Consider the following 14,017-nt stretch of genomic DNA (forward strand, 5'->3'; position numbering starts at 1 on the left):
TAGTGTATTCTTCAGTTCAGTTATTGTATTTTTTTAGTTCTGACTGGCTATTTTTCTTGATTTCTATATTCTTTTTATGCTTACTATCTCATAGTTGAAATTCTCACTCAGTTCCTTAAGCATTCTTATAATCCAGTGTTTTAAACTCTGTCTCTGGTGGGTTGGTTGCCTCTGCTTCATTTAGTTCCATTTCTGGAGGTTTCTTCTGTTCTTTTATTTGTGACATGTTTCTTTGTTTCCTCATTCTGGCTGCCGCTTTGTATTTGCTTCTGTGTGTTAGGTAGATCACCTATGTCTCCCAGTCTTTGCTGGGTGGCCTTATGTAATATGTGTCCTTTGTAGTTGAATTGAACATTCTCTCTTATTGCCTGTGTGTGTGTTCCAGAGGTTTCCCTTGTGTTGTGTGTTTTCTCCTTTTGTAGTTGAGCCTTCATTGCTTTTGGCATGTCAGTGGGTGGGATAGACTCCCAGGCTGACTAGCTATGAAGATTGGCTATGCCCACAGTATACGTGCTGCTGTGTGAGGGCTGACCCCTCACAGGAGCCTTCGCCCCTGTGGGCTCTTGTACCTGTTGAGAACCCTCTTTGGGTATGCCACTTATGGGTCTAACAAGATAGTGCTCTGGTGTTGTCTGAAGCTGACCTCTGGGTGTGTTGTTTCTTGTGTCTCCTGGGTGGGGCGCCCATGCAGTGCAATTTCAGCCCTGCCTGTTAGCAGGCCTTGGCTGCCTGGTGGGTGTCTCAAAGCTGTATGTGGTTGGGTGCTCCCTGTGCTGGCCTTGGAGGTATGTGGGGGTGGTCTCTCTGTGAACTGAGGCAGGTTGCCTCAGTGGGACTGAGGCAGTTTAGCAAAAGGTGCAGAGCCCCCTAGGCCTTTTGTCACCTATCTGTTTCCTGTAAGGCCCAGTTGTTGAAAGATCCTCTTTAGCTGTATGTGCTGGCTGGTTGACCTGGTATTGAGAGTGCCCTTGAGGGATGCAGCACTAGCTGGGCAGGATGGAGTTCAAGTGAACCATGAGAAGTGACCAGTGGTTTTTACAACGTTAATGTAGATTCAGATCTTTTGCCAGTACCTGGCCTTTGACCACCTTGTACAGTGCCCTGAGGACACTGGAGCCAGCCTCCTCCTCAGACTTACAAATTCCTAAGAGCTGCTCCTGAATGGTTGCAGTGCAGTTTTGGGGTCACACCACCCAAATCACCCCAGGCCATTGCTGGTTGTCCGCTGCTGTAAAAATATGTCTTGTGAAATCATATGGTTCTCTGCTTTTTCTGTCTGACTTATTTCGCTTCGCATTATACTCTCAAGATCCATCCATGTTGTCACAAATGTTCCTATATCATCTTTTCTGATATATGGTATATATACCAAAAACAACAGAAGAACAAGACAAACAAATGAGAAACAAAAACTCATAGACACAGACAATAGTTTAGTGGTTACCAGAGGGTAAGGGGGGTGGGGTGGGTGGGAGATGAGGGTAAGGGGCATCAAATATATAGTGATGGAAGGAGAACTGACTCTGGGTGGTGAAAACAAAATGGGATTTATAGATGATGTAATACAGAATTGTACACCTGAAATCTACATAATTTTACTAACATTTGTCACCCCAATAAATTTAAAATATACATATATATGTCTTGTGTGGTTTGTGGGGGCAGGGCGGATCACCCAGGAGCACAGAGTGCCCATGGCAATGCAGTTCTAGGTGGGTGGGGCAGAGTTACTGGGAGCTAAGGGGTGTGGCCAGTGGTTTCTACAAATTCAGTATAGTCTCAGCTCCTGGACCAGTGCTGGGCCACACCTCCGCACCAAACAAAACAAAATAGATCAAAACAAAAACAACATACCAAAACAAAGCAAACCAAAACAAACAACCAAACAAGCAAAAAGCAGAATAAAACAACAACAAAAACACCACTACAACAACAACAACAACAACAACAACAACAACAACAAAAACGGAAGAAAAAAAAAAGCTACGTCTAGCCACTGCCTGTCTATAAGGCAGTGCACATCTAGGATTAACACTCTCCAGGAAATGTTTCCTGGTCACCACAGGCCCTTCACCAGCTTTAATCTGCAGCCTGTGTGGCGGGGCCAGCAGACAAGCAGTAAAGATTTTCCCAGAGTAGCACCAGCTATGTAGAGGGTGTGGCCCCAGGGAATCACCAAGGCAGTGCACACGTGTGAGGATTCCACCAAACCCAGACAAGTGCAGACCCAGACTGGTGCAGGCCCAGACTTGGCCCTTTGGGGGCAAGTTGAACCCTGAAAAAGTGGTGCCCTCCTCTATAGGAGGCCACACGTGTGCAGGCTGCACATGGGGAAAACAATAGCTCCCATCTCTCCAAATCTTGTGCCAAAGGCACTCAGCTCAGTCCTTCCCCGCATGTCCTTGGCCTTCCCAAGCTGCCATCCCTCCACCAGGAACCAGGTGGGTGCCTGCCAGCAAGCAAGACTGTGTGCTGGCTCTATTGGAGGGCATCTGGGCTTCCAGCCTCCTTGTGTCCCACCGGGAAGGGCATGTAGAGTCCTCACTGTTTTTCACCGCCAGGTGCCATGGGAACTCCTCCTCCCAGCACAGGACCCCTGGGCTGGGTTGTACAGCATGGGGCTGCGAGGCCCCTTTCTCTTCAGAGGGGCCCTCACTACTGAGGTGTCCCTCCCAGCGTTCAACCTTTCACTGTGGGCCTGGGGTCAGCCCATTTTGCATCTCCGCCCCTCCTACCAGTCTCAATGTGGCCTCTTCTTTATGTACTTAGTTACGGTGGTTCTGTTCAGCTAGTGTTCAGATGAATCTTGGGGTTGATTGTTCTATAATTTATTTGTAATTTTAGTGTGATCCTGGGGTGTAGTAGGCATAGTATTTACCTAATCTGCTATCTTGGCTTCTCCAGATCAAATTTTTCTAGAGAGCTTGGAAATCCAAATATTTATTAGGTTGGTGCAAAAGTAATTGCCGTTTTTTACAATTATTTTTAACCGTTTAAACTGCAATTACTTTTGTACTAACCTAATACATAAAATATTCTGATTTTTAAATGTTAGTTATGAGATCAAAAATTTTTAAACATTATTTGGGCCAAAGAAAATATGTCTGTGGCCCAGATTTGGTCTGTGGATCACCAATTTGTGACCTTTGTCATAGATTTGTGAAATGCTGGAGCTCTGAGAGACCCTAATTGACATCTTCTATTGAGGAAGTATAGCCTCAGAGAGGTTAGGTACCTTCCTTATAGACAAGTGGTTAGCTCGTAGCAGAACTAGATCTTGAACCCATCTTTCTTGTCTCCTAGTGCTCTCTCACATGCACCCTGCTTCCTGCTAGGCTGCCTCCCTTCTGCTGAGGGTTGAGCTAATATGCCCTGTGTTAAGGTCAGCATTTAGTTCACTCTCCAGTGCCCTCCTCACAAAGAACTTAATAGTGTCATTACCACCCATCTGATAAGCCTCAATTCCTTCTCACCACAGAGTGTATGAATTTACCTTACTTCCCAATCTCAACCTTGGTTATTGCGTCCTGGCGCTTTATTGCTTTTGCTCCAGTGATAGAATCAATACAAGGTATTTATAGGGATGTTATTAGCATTGCTCTCAGCTAACTGTGCCTTTGGTAGAATTAGTGTGGCCTACTGCAAGGAATCTGGGGTTCAAAGTCCAGAGGGCTGGGCTCAATTCTCAGATATGTGACCTTAGACAACTTACTTATCCTCCTTGGCCCTCAATTTCCTTAACTATAAAAATGAGAAAACTGAGATCTGCCTTTCTTATCTCTTTGGGCTTCTGTGAAGCAAAAATGAGATAATATGTATGACAGCTCTTTGAAAAGAGAACATTTTACAACTCTGAGGGTATAGTATCATTATGAAGTCAGCAGATAATTATTGAGAACCTACCTTGTGCAAGCTGATGTACCATTTATTCAGGGCATGCCAACCTGCTCAAGGGCTAGCTGCCTCCATAAGCTATAGTACAATTGAGAAGAAGGGACATATATTAGTGGAAAGAGAGCCAGCACTGTAAAGCCAGAGATGACCAGTACCAAACAAAATGAATAGTGTGTGGTGAGAAATTGTGATGGAATAAGCCAATCATGGAAGGATGCATGGAAGGAGTTGTTCTTAGGGGAAAGAAAAATGGTAGTATTGGGTTGGCAGAGAGAATAAGGACATCTTAGACAGAGATAGTGGCGCCAGTAAGGGCTGCAATCATGTGTGTTGGAGGCTGAGAAGCAGATAATTGCTTTTCGGTCTTCTTCACTTGGCTGGAACACAGGAGAATCAATGCATGCTTCTTTTGAAACCAAAGCAGAGTCCAAGTGTGACAGTGGGTGTGGTATGGTTTATTATATTATAGGAGGGTCCAGTACTGTAAAGATGATATAGGAACATTTGTGACAACATGGATGGATCTTGAGAGAGTAATGTTGAACGAAACAAGTCAGACAGAAAAAGTAGAGAACCATATGATTTCACTGATATGTGGTATATAAACCAAAAACAACAAAAGAACAAGACAAACAAATGAGAAACAGAAACTCATAGACACAGACAATAGTTTAGTGGTTGCCAGAGGGTAACGGGGGCGGGGGGTGGGGGGTGGGAGATGAGGGTAAGGGGGATCGAATATATGGTGATGGAAGGAGAACTGACTCTGGGTGATGAACACACAATGGGATTTATAGATGATGTAATACAGAATTGTACACCTGAAATCTATGTAATTTTACTAACAATTGTCACCCCAATAAATTTAATTAAAAAAAAAAAAAACACAAACAAAAAAAACCAAAACAAAACAAACAAAAAGATCATAATAATAGTTCCCACCTCATAGGACTGTTGTAAGCATTAAATGAGGTGATATGTTTTAAACATTTAACTCAGTGCTTGATGCATGATTAGTGCAAAATGAATGTTAGCTATCATCATCAATTTTCATCTTATGCTGAAGTCAGGGGGTAATAACATGGGATACATCATCTTAGTTGTGTTACCATGGACAAGTCATATCACTTCACTGTTTCTCAGTTTTCTTATCTTTAAAATGGGAGTAATAGTTGTGCCAACTGAAAAGGGCTATTGTGAGAATTAAATGAATTAATACAAATAACGTGCCTATCACAATGCCTGGCACATGGTAAGCACTCAATAGATGTTACCTACTACAATGATTATAGCCAGGTAAGCATTAATGTAATATTAATGCATAACAAAAAATTGGGGAAATTGAGAAACATAAACAAAATCACCCTAAATCTTGCTACACAGACACAACTCCTTGTTACCATTTTCTGGTTCTTAAATCTGAAATTTCTTTTGTTGAGAAAAATCAAGACTTCAGAAAAGGGCATGAATTTGACATGCAGTGGCCATTTCATTAAACATTTACTGAGCACCCAGTATTCCAGCCCATCTGAGCTCATTTGATATCCCTTCCAGCCTTGAGTCATCTTCAGTAATGTGCTAGCTAATATTCCAAGGGCTGATATTCAACAAAAAATAGGCCAAAAAATGATCTCTGCATTTAAGGAACTTATAGCTAAATAGAATGGATAGGAAAACAAACTAAAAATAGAAAATATAATGCTACATGATATTAAGTATTACAGGGAAAAACTTTATGATGGGATAATAAGGAGTTTTGAAACAGGGAGGAGTTTGAAGGGGAACAACCTGCAAGGCCTATAATTTTAAAGAGGGTGGTCAGGGAAGACCTCACTGGGAAGTTGATCTTTGAGTCTATTCCTGAAGGAAGTAAGAGAGCGGGCCACGCAGGTATCATCTCATGGAAGAACATTCCAGGCAGAGAGATTAGCAATAGCAAAGCCCTCAAGTTAGTATCACGCCTTGCATTTAAGAAACAGCCAAGAAGCCTTTGTACCAGAAGTGGAGTGAATGACGTTAATGGTAATAGGATAGGAGGTCAGAGAAGTCATAATGGCAGTTTGTTTAGGGTTTTGTAGGCCATTGTGATGACTTCCATTTACAGGGAGTGAGATTGAAAGCCATGGGAGCATTTTGTCCAGGTGTAGGGGGGAGGGACGTGATAAGACTTAGTCATTTGGCTCTGCTATAAGCAATGTGTCCCCCCACCATAGGCCTTGGACAATAATAAACAAGAGGTGGCAGTTCTTGCAGAGCTGTCCTTGCCACTGTATTGACTGCAGAGAGAGGGCTCATTGGTCCAGAGGAGGTACCAAAGTGGAAGTCATGGCATGGAGAATGGGAGAAAGAGATGCAATCTCTTAGAGCTGAAAAGGACCCAGTTAATATAATTCTACCATTGGGTATCTGTTCATCCAACCTTGACTTAAAACACTCACTGCCTCACGAGCCTGCTCAGCTTTTTGCAGGACCCTCTCAAGGTCAGAAAGCCTTTTGATAAGTTTACTGAAAAATCAGCCTCCTTCACCACTGTGTGGCAGTAGTCCTAGTTCTGTCTCTTGGGCAACCCAGAATAAGTGTATACTTTCCATAGGAAAACACTTGAGATTTGAAAGCAAGTGGTATCCTGTATATCCCCTGACGGTTCTGTTTTTCATGGTACATGTCTCTGGTCCATTCAAGAGCCACTCCTGTTATGGGATGATTTCCCACCCCTTTGTAAATCTTGTGGACCTCCTTTGGAGGTGTTTCACTTTCTCAGTGATCCTCTTAAAATGTGGTGCCTAGAATTGAACTGGAGACTCCAGGAGAGAAGAGCACATATTTTAGTGCAACAATTATGTTCTGGGATCCAAAAAATGTACTTTGATTCATACAACCTAAAATTGTGCTTTGTTTTTCACAGCTGAATAATTTAACTATATTAAACTGTTAGCTCAAATTATGCTTATGAGGTCAACTCAAACCCCTAGATCTTTTTTGGTTTGTTTGTTTTTATGTGACTTGCTGCTAAGCCATGCTTCCCTTATTCTGGCCTCACAAAATAGACTTTTAAAATTTTAATTGAGGTTATTCTTTCTTTATCTTATAAATCTCACATTTTTATTTTTATTTTTATTTTAGTGCAGTATTCCAGCCCACCTGAGCTCATTTTGAATCTCAATTTTGTTCTTCAATTTATATGATATCCCTGCCAGCTTGGATCATCTTCAGAGTTGGTAAGTACATTTTACATGTCATCTAAGTTATTAATAAAAGTGGAAAAAACCTGTGGCCTTTCTATAGTGTTTTTTCTGTGGGTTGTCACCTATGCTTTGAGTAAAATTCTTTAATCGATTGCCAATATATTTGACTTGTGTTATAATCTGGTTAATATGTTGCTATCTTATCTTAGCTCATTTATGAAAAAGTTATAGGAGACAATTTCAGATGCACTATTGAATCCAGATATGTTATGGTTACAAAAGACAGGATGGATGAAGGATGACCTAAGATGGAGACTTTTGTTTTGAAAAATGGAAACTACTGTAGCTTTTTGCAATTAAAGAAATAATATTGGCTTGTTGTTAATGTCAGCAGCATGCCCAAGTATACAAATTAGAAAGTGTAATTTTGTGCCAACACCCTATCAGATAATTGTGGTTATTGGTTTTGTGTATACATAAATATGAATCTGTGATTCAAATGGAATCATACTATAGGGACTGATGTGCAACCTGCTTTTTTCACTTACAATCTTTTGGAAACATCTTCCCTTATTAGAACATATAGTTCTACCTCATCCTTTTTTACAACAACACAGTGTTCTTTTCTGTGGATGTTTTTTTTTTTTTAATTTACCTCATCAATCCCATATTGATGGACATTTAGATCATTGACAAATTTTTGCTGTTACAAGCAGTGTTACATGATGACCTTTTTTTGTTAGCTTGATGAGACGTTGTGCTAGGTGCTGGTTGCTGGCTTCTTTAGACTTCCTGTTCTTTTCTGATCTTGTCAATGTTCTAAGTGCTCAAGGACTGCTTCCACTGAAGAAAGAACTAAATAGGGGGCTGCCAACTCCCTACTCATCATGGTTTGAGTTTGAAAATCTATACCTTGTCATCCTTTGGAGTGGAGTTAAAGCTGTTTGAGCTTCTGGGGGCCTTAGAAAAACCACAGCACCAAAGATCAAGCCCTGAGTGACAGACAGACTTGATGGTAAGCTCAGCCCCTGGCAGGCACAGGTGAGGTGATTAGGATTAAGAAGGGCAAGGAGAACTGCCTTGCCTTTGAGCCACTATTCTCTATCACTCCATCAACCCCTGAATAGGCTCCACCCTTCTCATCCTCACACCTTTCCTCCTTGTTTGGGGCTTTCTCCCTATACTCATACACCTCCCAGAACAAGGTAGGAGCTAATTGCTCTAAACTTTCAGAATACTTTAAGAGCCTGGGCTTGAGAGTCAAATCTGTGTTTGAATGTCAGAGCTGCACCTGCCTAGCTCTGTGATCTTAGATAAGTCACTTATACTTTCTGGGCCTAGTTATCCTCATCTATAGGATGAACATATACCTGTATAAGACATTTCAAAACACCTAACCCGATGCCTGGCTGATATGAAGCACTTAATAAATGTTAGCTGCTATTATCACCATCATCATCATGATCATCATGGGTGACCATATTACCTATACCATAGAGTTGTGAAGATTAATGAGAATATATGTCAAATATCTAACACAGTGCTCAGCATAAATTGAGTGCTAAATAAATGACAGCAAATATTGTTTGTATTTATATCTCTGTATACTTACCTCATTCTCTCTTGTTCCTGTCTTGATCTCCTCCTATAATTTATAAGCTTTCTCTAGAACACAGAGTTCTCTCTCTCTCTCTCTCTCTCTCTCTCTCTCTCTCTTTCTCTCCCTCTCCCTCCTTCTCCCCCCCCCCCCAAAAAAAAAAACATAAAAGACCCAGTGCTGGGGATTAATGGGACTCTTTAAAATGTAAATGAATGAATGCTGCCATCACTTTTTCTAAGCCCTTTCATCACTGTATTGTTTTCTAGTTCTCATCTCTTCCAATAACCCATTAACTGGTCAACAGGACCTTGTCCCTAGGTCAGGTCATAGCATACATATTCCAACCACGGAGCCACTGATCACAGAATCAGCAATCTACAGACTCTTAGCTTGTGTGTTTATCTGAGCAGAATGGATTTGCCTACCACTCTCAGTATGTAATTTTACTAACAGTTGTCACCCCAATAAATTTAATAAAAAAAAAATTAAAAAAAAAAGTATGTTGTTTAATCTCCATGTATTTGTGGTTTTTCATGCTTTCTCTTTGATATCTAATTTCAAAGCCTTGTGATCAGAGAATATGCTAGGTACGATGCCAATCATCTTAAATTTGCTCAGGTTAGTTTTATGTCCCAATATATGGTCTATGCTTGAGAATATTCCATGTACTCTAGAAAGAAATGTGCCGTGTGATATTTTAGGATGAAGTTCTCTATAAATGTCAGTTATGTCCATTTCATCTAATGTGTCTCTTGCGGCTGCTATTTCATTATTTATTTTTTCTTTGCATGATGTATCCATAGCTGTCAATGATTTATTTATCCCGTAGTACAATTTTGTTTGGTCAATTTTTCCCTTTAGTTCTGTTAGCAGTTGATTGGCCTATTTCGGTACTACCTGATTGGGGGCGTAAATGTTGATGATTGTTATGTCTTCTTCTTGTATAGTCCCCTTTACCATCATGAAATGTCCATCTTAGTCTCATATTACATTTTTCACCCTGAAGTGTCTTTAATCTGATATCAGTATAGCTACACCTGATGTTTTCTGGATACCATTTGCTTGGAGTGTCAATTTCCACCCTTTCACTTTTAGTCTATTCTTGTCCTTGTAGCTGAGATGTCTCTTTGAGACAGCATATGGTTGGGTTTAGTTTTTTGATCCAATCTGCTACTCTGGGCCTTTTCATTCGTGAGTTCAGTCCGTTTATATTTTGGGTGATTATTGATATGTGAGGATTTCATATAATTCTGTCTTTAATTTTCTAGTAAGATTCTGTCTCCATTGTTTCTCTGCCTTTTACTTGTTGTCTATTATTTCTGTTTCGTGGTATTCTGTGTGCCTTTGTTTCTTCTTTTATTACAGTATATATTTCAGTTCTGTATTTCTTTTTTGAGTTGTTGCCCTGAAGTTTATGTAAAAGAAAGTTTGATATTTAGCGTATTCCATTTTCTTCAGCATGCCTACATTCTCCATTCCCATATTCCAGTTTAGGCCTTTACTCTTCCTGTTTTTATGTTTTGGTTGCCAATGTTGTTGGTGGTCATATAGCCTCCTTTAGTATTTCTTGCAGTTCAGGTCGTGTATTAGAAAATTCCCTCAGCTTCTCTTTGTTGGAAAGGTCCTTATTCCTCCTTCATATCTAAAGGATTTGTTTGTTGGGTGTATTATTCTTGGCTCATAATTTCTCTCTTTCAACATTTTGAATATTTGGTTCTACTGACTCCTAGCTTGTAGAGTTTCTGCTGAGAAATCTGATGATAATCTAGTGGGCTCTGCTTTGTAGGTTACCGTCTTCTTTTCCCTGGCTGCCTTAAGGATTCTTTCTTTGTCGTTGATTTTTGACAGTTTCAATACAATGTGCGTTGGAGAAGGCCTGTGGGGGTTGAGGTAATTTGGTGTTCTATTTGCTTCTCGAATTCGAGGATCCAGTTCTTTCTGGAAGTTTTGGAAGTTCTCATCAACTATTTGTTTGAATATACTCTCTGTTCCCTTCTGTCTTTCTTCTCCTTCTGGTATGCCCATTGTTCTTATATTGCTCTTTCTGATGGAGTCAGAAAGGTCCTGTAGAGTTCATTCATTTCTTTTAAGTCTCAAATCTCTTTCTTCTTCTATCTATGTCATTTCTATGTTTCTATCTTCAATGTCACTGATTCTTTCCTCCTTCTGATCAACTCTGCTAACTAAGCTGGCTATTGAATTCTTAATTCCTTTTCCTGAGTTTTTAATCTCCAGAAATTCTATTTGGTTCATTTTCAAAATTTAAATCTCTTTCTTAAAATGCTCATTTTATTCTTTGATTGTGTTTCTTAGTTCATTAAACTGCCTTTCTTTGCTTTCTTCTATCTTGTTGAGTTTTTTTAGAACTGCAGTCTTGAATTCTGTGTCATTTAAGTCACATATTTCCATATTTTTAAGTTCATTTTCTGGAGACTTTTCACTTACTTTCTGAGCTGTCTTGTTGGCTTGGTTTTTCATGGCAGTTAATGATTTATCATTTCTTTTCGTAGACATGTACAGGAATGGATTCTGCAACCGGTTGATAGGAAGAGGTTTTCCTTTTGTTTTCTAGTACACGTTTGTAGAATGTTTTATTTTATCTCTGACTGCAGCCTTTTTTCTCTCTCACACTGTAGTGTTATATTTTCTCTTCACTATTCCATCTTCTCACACAGTGGGACAATTTTCTGGATGGCAGACTTCTCCTCTGTTCACAGTTCACCTGGGTCATGGGCACCGCGTCCCTGTGGGTATGTGGAGAGCTTTTGAAATTCCAAAGCTCATCCTGCACCCAATTCAGAGCCCATGTGTTTCACAGTTCTGTTTACTCCTGCAGGGATCTGCCCATATAGGTGGGGACAGGGGCAGGGTGAATTGTGAGAATTGGCCCAGAGCAATGGTGGCGACCACCACCACAGGCAGTCCTACTTCCCCAGCTCCCTCCTCTTTGCCAGAACTAGTTGGGCTGCGAGTCTGTGTCTGCCGACCACAGTTCTCAGAACTGCAAATATTCTGTTCTTTTGATCTGACACTGCTACTGTTCCGCTTCTAGCACTGGCCCGGTAGGGGTAGGACGAATTCTGGGAGGATAAGTGGGGGGCGGCTAGTCTCAGTGCCTAGGGCTTCCATTCTCTGTGGCAGTGAGGGCTTAAACCACCGTTTTCTTCTTTCTTCCCTCAGTCTTTGCTCCAATGTATCTGCCTTGAGCCTTGGGTTCAGCCGAGTTATATGCTGCTCCCTCAGCCCTGTGGGCCATAAATGGAGCCCTAGCAGTCCGAGTTCTTCCCTCTCCCGCAGCTGTGGTAGTTCCAGGATACAGTGAGCTCAGAGAACTGAGCTAGGTCTGCGTTCTGTGCCTGGGTGGCCCTGTCTCTGTACTTCTCTCTTTCGTCCTCCCCTGCTCACTCATTTTGCCCACCTTTAGATGAATTCAGTAGTGAGTACCTTTGTCTTACCTGTCTGCTGCACTGGGAGTTCGTTGTGGAGTTAGAGTTGTTCAATTTGTTGTAAATTCCAGGGGAGATTTCCAGAGACTCACCTCATGCTGCCATTTTGATGACGTCTCCCTATTATTTCTTTCTGATTGGATTCTTTTTATGGTTTCTATGTCCTTTTTTATGCTTACTATCTCTTCATTGAAGTTCTAAGTTCCTTAAGCATTCTTTTTTCTTTTTGTTTTTTCTTCCTTAAGCATTCCTATAAGCAGTATTTTGAAGTCTGTATGAAGTTGATTTGTTGCCTCCATTTCTTTTAGTTGTTTTTCTGGGGTTTTCTCCTGTTCTTTTATTTCGGACATGTTCATTTGTTTTCTCATTTTGTGTCCCTCTGTGTGTTTGTTTCTATGTATTATGTAGACCTCCAATGTCTCTCAGTCTTAGCCTGGTGTCCTTATGTACTAAGTGTCCTGTGTGACCCAGCGATGCAATCTCCCTTTTCACCTGCTCTGTGTTTTCCAAGAGTGTCCCTTGTGTGGGTTGTGTGTGCCCACCCGTTGTAATTGAGCCTTGATTGCTTTTGATATGACAGTAGGTGGGATTGACTTTCAGGCTGTCTCTCTGTAAGTATTGGCTATACACGCAGCACATGAGCTGTTGTGTGGTGCATGACCCCTCATAGGTGGATTTGTGCTCCTCATGCTCTTGTGCCTGTTGAGACCACTCTTTGGGTTTGCTGCTTGTGGTGTTAATTTGGTGGTGCTCTGGTGTGGCCTGAAGCCTGCCTCTGGGTTTCTTGTTTCTGATGCTTCTTGGGAGGGGCTTCAGTGCAGTCTAAATTCAGCCATTGCCTGTGAGTGTCCCAGTGCTACATGGTATGAGCTACAAAGCTATATGTAGTTGGTTGCTGCCTGTGCTGAACCTGTAGGCATGTGGCGGTGACCTCACTGTAATCCAAGGCTTGCTGCCACCAGTATAAGGCCTGAGGAAAATTATCAAATTGCCCAGGGAATGCCAGGGCTGTTGCCATCTACCAGCTTCTTGTAAGGCTCAGTCCCTGATAGAGCCTTCTTAGGTGCACAGGTTCAGCTGGTTGTCCAGCTATTGAAAGTGCCCCTGGTAATACCATTCTATTTGTGTGGGTTGGGGTCCCAGGTATTCACCATTGTGGGGTGGATTGTGTTCCCAAAGTTAATGCAGATTCATTATTCACCAATGCTGAGCCTGTGGCCACTCTGGAAAATGCACAGAGAAAACTTCAGCCAGCCTTCACTCACCTTAGGCCCACACATCTCTGAGAACCCTCTAAGAAAGGCTGCAGTATGAGCTGGGACTGATTACCAGACACTGCAACTTTGCCAGGTGGCCTCTCAGTATGTTGTGGGCCCTTTGCTGCTGTAAAAGCCTCCTGCAGCTTGCAGGGTGGGGCTAGCCACCAAAGAGCTGAGAGTGCCCCCAGAGATGCTACATGTGGTCCCAGGGATTCACCAGCATGGGGTACATGTGAAGTTCACCATGCCAATGTCGTCTCAGATTTGGCTGTGTGTGGGAGGGCTCAATACAGGAAAGACGGTGCCTGCCTGTAGGCTACATGTAAGGTAGGTTTCACACAGTGATAATGGTGGCTGTTCGGCTAGCCCTCACTCTGAAGCCATAAAAGTTAGTCTTTCCTTCTATGTCTTTGGCACCTCTTGAGTTACTGCCCCTCCCTCAGTCCATGGTGAGTGCTTGTAAGCAAGTGAGTCTATGTGCAAGTCTCTTAAAAGGATGTCTGTGTTTCCAGCCACCTTTTGTGTCACCAAGGTGGGTGGAATCCTCACTGATTTTCACTGTCAAAGGTTGTGGGGACTCATCTTCCTGGACTAGGACCCCAGGGCTGGGAAGCCCAGTGTGGGGCTGGGCCC

At 41.9% G+C, this 14,017-nt stretch overlaps 1 protein-coding gene across 4 annotated transcripts in view; it reads left to right on the top strand.

Annotated features, from left to right (window-relative positions):
* The window catches only part of PAK3 (p21 (RAC1) activated kinase 3), a 408,807-nt gene that overhangs the window by 56,277 nt on the left and 338,513 nt on the right, over nt 1–14,017 (top strand). For all 4 annotated transcript variants that reach the window (XM_088794993.1, XM_088794997.1, XM_088794991.1 and 1 more), the window contains exon 2: nt 7,018–7,112. The gene's annotated coding sequence lies outside the window, so the exon portion shown is untranslated. The remainder of the gene's footprint in view (nt 1–7,017; nt 7,113–14,017) is intronic.

This window comes from Rhinolophus sinicus, chromosome 18, assembly GCF_057876585.1.
Source record: "Rhinolophus sinicus isolate RSI-liver-muscle chromosome 18, RSI-T2T, whole genome shotgun sequence".
Taxonomy (NCBI): Eukaryota; Metazoa; Chordata; class Mammalia; order Chiroptera; family Rhinolophidae; genus Rhinolophus; species Rhinolophus sinicus.